Below are 5,670 nucleotides of genomic sequence, written 5' to 3'. Positions count from 1 at the left end.
GAGACATAGCCCACTCGTAGGGGTCATCTGCCTTCTCTATCCCATCAAACATTCCCACTGAGCCGTGCTTAGCGATGTATTTAACTACCAACTCTGCCATTTTCACAATCTTATTGAATTGTGTTCAGTAATTCAATAGGCTTCTTTTCCTTCACTGACTGAACATTATCTAGTTACTTTAAGATACCTGTTAGTCTAATTATTCATAGCTCCTGTGATTTGGCCGCAAATGAATTAAACAGCCACACTACGTCGGACAAAACCACACTACTTCGAGTTTTATGTTATATATTTAAAACAGTTTACTTAGCCACAGTAGTCGGGCAAATCAACACAAAAACACCAGTTATGAAATAATTCTGTGACCACACTTCGTCGGGTCAAATCATTTACTTTAGAATTTCATCAGAATTATCACAACTCACTCCGTTTCAATTACTTTAGAAACGTACAACTCTGTTTCAGTTACTTTAGAAACAATAGGTCTAATACAACTCTGCTACCACACTAGGTCGGGCTGATTCAATTACTTTAGAATCTTAACAGAATTATAAGAGACCAACAACAAGTTTCAGTTACTTTAGAAACTTTAAACTTAAGCAATTTGCTTCAGTTACTTTAGAAACAACGATTCCAATACAGCTCTGCCACCACACTACGTCGGGTTAATTCAGTTCCGTTAGAATTTTAAACAGAATTGTACCGAATAGGCTTAAGAACTCCTCCTGCTAATACTGAATAAACTTATCTTCTATCCTTACAATTTCTTTTCTAGATTTTTTTAAACGAAGGGGTTTCCCTGACAAATCCAGCAAAAAGAAAGAAACCGCTTTTCTTACCCTTTTTCCTGCTTTTTGGAAACTCCTGCGCTGGGTGGCTCGCCAATGAAGACGATGAAGATCTCGATGAAGATGTTTATTGCAGCATAGTAGTGACAAAGTACATGTAGTACATTGGGTTCAACGGAGTCAGAATGAACCCAGAGCCTCCTACGCTCAAACATTTTATACTCTGTTGCGTTCATCTTCCCGCTAGACATTTAAATGAAGTTTTGTCTTAAATGTAAATTGCGGATAACAATGAAAGTGATAGCCTTCCGTTCCCACATCTTTGGAAATCTTTCAGGTGGAAACAACCAAATGTTCAGGTGATAGGATTATCTAGAATCCCTAGCAATTATATTCAAGTACCCTTTTGGTCAGCAGATGGTTCTTGATGGCCTACTGCCACTCCCACGCTATAGGTGACGATTGACGAAGTAACGTTCAGGAGATACTATTTACATATTATTGAAAGAATTATCTCTATGATAATTAAGCTCTTTGTAGAGAAATGAGAATAGTTTCATTGGAGTGGAAGTTTGGTCGAGGCAGACTATAATTTCTTACAGGTGTCAAGACTTTTGCACCCCACTGTTTACTGATGTTGTTCATTAAACCATCTGTTTGAGCCAAAATTAAAGTCTGCATTCAAGCCTTTAAATGAAAAAAGCTTACAAAATAAGCTGTAACACCTGCTTAAGTTTCGTTTTCAGTTTCTCAGTTTATACTACGAAAACTGGAACTAACTGAACAGACTGCAGGGTATGTAAAAAAAAAGTCTTACAATATATGTGAACAACTGTTGAAGTGTTCATTTCCCCAGTGAAAATGAAAGTTCTGTCATTATTTACCCAGGCTTGTGTGATTTCAAACCCATATGCTGTTATTTTTTTTATCAACGGAACACAAATTAGAACAACATACAACAATATTCAGAGTAACCTGAAGCTGTCAAGCTTAATATAAATATCCTAAATGCACAAAAATATCATTAAAGAACTCTGCATGAGTTGTATGCCGTGTAACAAGTCTACTGAAGGCTTTGTGTGAGAAAATAAAAACATTCAAAATCTGCACGAAATCAAAATTACTAGTCTTGCGGTGAACAATTAAAACGTGCAAGTTTATTCACAGACATTATCTTCACAATCTTTAGTAAAATCGTATAAAATTATAAATAATTGGTTGAACTATTCATTTATCACGATGAGTTTAAGACATTAAAGGAAGAAAAGCAGTTGTCCTTGTCTTCCTACAGCCTTTTGAGTCCTCTCACTCACCCAGGGCCTTGATCAGATTCAGTTCAGACCCCAAACTCCTCTGTTGAGCTCTCTCAGCTCCCTCTCAACACTTTTCCCTCTTCTCTCCCTCTCTGCTTTCTTCCCATCTATTCCCTTTCTCTTTCTCTCCTTCACTGTGCCTCTGCACAGATGGTCCTCATTAATAAAGCAAGCCAGACGTTCACCCTCTTTTAAGTGTGTGTTTCTGAGAGGACGAGAGGAAGAAGAGGAATCAATGAGCAGCAGACTGGCTCACTCCTGTTAATTATGCTAAAATATTGTTAAGCGCAGGAAATTAATGTGGCAAACAGGATGCGATGTAACAGCTTACTGCTGGGGTTTAAGACCTGATGCAGAGGAGATAGAAACAGGCCGGTGGAAATGTTTTGGAGTTTATGTTCTTTCAAGCATATCTTGTAAAGCATGAGAAAACAAGAACAATAAAACCTATCAAGGCAATATTTTCCAATTGCATGAATCCACAGTGCAACAAGAAGTGGGATGTGTTTGCTCCTTTAATGGAGGAGAGAGCACAAATCCACTCCCAATTCAGATTGAAGAGCGATCTTATTTCGTCCCTGACACATCTCCTCACCTTTCTAAATTAAAGTGTTGAGGTAATGTAATACAGTAATGCATGATACATAATCAAATAAGTAAAAAAAAAAAAAAAGTTATGAATAGCTTTACTTGTTAAATTTACTTCATAATATCCACTTCCAATCTAGAGGGGTAAATGTCTGTGAGAAAACCAAAAGTAAAATACCTTTCATAGAAAGTAACAATGGGACAGAGAAGTAACTTAAGTTTCCAAAAATATTAATCATGTAATAAAAAAAATTACTTTCCGTTAAAATGCAACAATGTAACAGAAACCTAACTTTCCATAAATAGTAACAATAGTAACATAAATGCAGGGCCAGTTCTAGACATTCAGAAGCCCTAGGCATAATTCCTAATCTTTGTAGTGTTTAAAACAAGGCATGATGTTAGATAGGCTACAGTAGATTGTTTTTTTCTGCACTGTAAAAATGTTTTCCCCCTTACTTTATAATGTTAACTTGATTAAACTTATTTTTGAGTCTATTTTAATTTAATTAGAAATTACACATAAAGCCACACTGACCAAAAATTAAGGCAGCCAGGATTTTTTTCTTTGCAGTAATTTGTTCAGTAATTTATTTACTATTTATATTTATGTATAACCATTATTTATAATGAGTAACACATTTTTGTTTTCCAACCATGCTAAATTGCTAAATGAAATGAGATTCGTCAAATGGTCTTCTCATGTTTATTTAAGACTTTCCTGAATCAAGAAAAACCTAATCCATTCAAAAAAGGGAAAGGAACACTTGGGATGCAGCATCCTGACCTCTGGATTCCTTGACATTTTCCACACTAGGAATCCTCCAGGATTTCTGAATCTGGATGAAGTGTTCTTTTGACATTCTGCAGGAGGCCCAGTAGTGTCTGCTGGGGTTGTTTTATGGTTGTGCAGATCCAGCCAGAGGGACTTTAACTAGTTTTGTTTCTTGTGTTATTTGTGCATTAGGTCCATGCAGGGTGACACGCAACAGGATTACTGAGTCGGCCATGAGATTGCTGGGCTTGATTTGTTAGGAGTAAGACATATCAGTTGCCCCTTCTTTATCTTGTTAGGGGATACCTAGGGTGCAATCTACCAGCTCTATCCTGAACCAGGCATGGGCATCTCACACTGAGAGTTTGATAGGACATCGACTGTTGCTTTTGATTGCTAAAAGGTCAAGCTGAGCTTTGTTATCGCACAAAAGGACAGTGGAGTGGCGGCACACGGGAACGCGACAGGAACACAGTCACCCTTCACAGCAAATTTACCGGAGATGAGAAACGCTTGTGGACTCCAGAATACCAATCAGCTCATCTCGCTGAAGAGATACGGCACTCAATATGCTAATTAGCAAAGTGCTTTCGTTTATTGTTTTTCTAGGAGACTCCTCACTATTCTATCTGTTACACATGAGTTAGTGGGAGGTTTGGAAATTTTTTTTTGCAAAGGGCTGCTGTTTATAATGCTGATTCCTCATTGTGTCACCGTGTGCATTTGGATACTTTGCCTTTGACTTTCAACTATTTTTTTAATAGTATGTGAAATGGAAACCTAAATTAACTGCCATAAATAGTGACAATGTAACATAAATGTAACTTAACAATACATAAAAAAGTAACAATAGAATTTGAAAGTAACTTGACTTTCCATGAAGAATAACAAAGTAATGCGAAAATATCAATTCTATACAATGTAACACAAAAATAACCTAACTTCATATAAAAAAGTATCAATAGTCCTTACTGATAAATTACCGTTTAGAGATCATTTGTGAACGGGACCTTTTCAAAAAATATGTGAATTATGTGATTTGACCTTGGGATCAACTCTTCAGCATGGATGAATATGATGGTTTGTTGGCACCGGTCTATCTGTGGTTACAGGTGGTTACAGGCGCACATGCACTGTAACAGCCAAACCTTATTCTCCTTAAGGATGTGATGTAACCATGCAAAGATGAATGATGTCAAACTGACACTTCCCGCAAAATCTGACCTGACAGCTTAAATTATAAATCATTATTGTGCATTGGGGCAAGCAGTTTGGAAATGCTTTTTATGTGCTTGCACAATAAATGATCTTTGTTCATTTTCAGTCAAAAAATTTCATCTGTAGCACAGCTTTAAATCTTAACACGTCTGCATTATAAATGAAACCACTGATTTTAAAGTGTAATTAATTCGTTTTTACTAATTTACTGATTTGTCTATGCGCTCTTTCGGAATCACACAGCACATATTGGAACCGCTATAATATAAAAATGTATTAAAATGTGTAAAATAAATGGCAAACTGTGCTAAATAAATGTGTTGCTGTTCAACATTTATCTCTGAAATAAAATCAAATAAATATACCTATGAGTTATTCAACTTTCTATGAATTTGAAAGGATTCTAAACATGTTCATCACTAACGTTATTCATATGTAAAAAGATAACATGATATTGTACATTTGTGTATCTATCCAAACATTAAAAAACATTAATGTATAAGAACCACGCTTTATGTATAAAAACCTATGAATACTAATGAACTCATGTAGGCGTTTTTAATTCACTGAGTGCTATCCAGTCAGTTGCCATCTTGTAAATAAAAACACTCAATCAAAATTTTTTTTTTTTTTAACTCTTTGCACTTTGATGAAACAAAAAGACAAACTTGTAATTAAATGGAAGGTCATGTGGAGTGCATTGCAACGTGGGATACAATATTCCACAGAGTGCTCTCTGTTTGTTTACTGCTTTTTTTGTTGTACAAATGTTATCTAAGAAGTGTGCTGTTCAAAGTATGCCGTTGTCTCACGCCAGTTTAACCTTTGACCCCTTACAAATATAGCAGACAACTGAATTAAATAAACCATAAAAAAAAAGACTTCAGTGCCCATTGTCCGAAATGTAAAACAATTTCCTTTCCTTGTAGTTTACAGCGCTGCTATCTCCCCCACCACCTCTACTCCGTGTGTTTCTCTGCACAGGCCC

The sequence above is a fragment of the Sinocyclocheilus grahami genome, unplaced genomic scaffold (genome assembly GCF_001515645.1).
Source record: "Sinocyclocheilus grahami isolate Dianchi unplaced genomic scaffold, SAMN03320097.WGS_v1.1 scaffold335.1, whole genome shotgun sequence".
In the NCBI taxonomy this organism is placed as follows: Eukaryota; Metazoa; Chordata; class Actinopteri; order Cypriniformes; family Cyprinidae; genus Sinocyclocheilus; species Sinocyclocheilus grahami.
The sequence above is the reverse complement of the archived record's forward strand: the minus strand, read 5'-3'. Positions refer to the sequence as shown.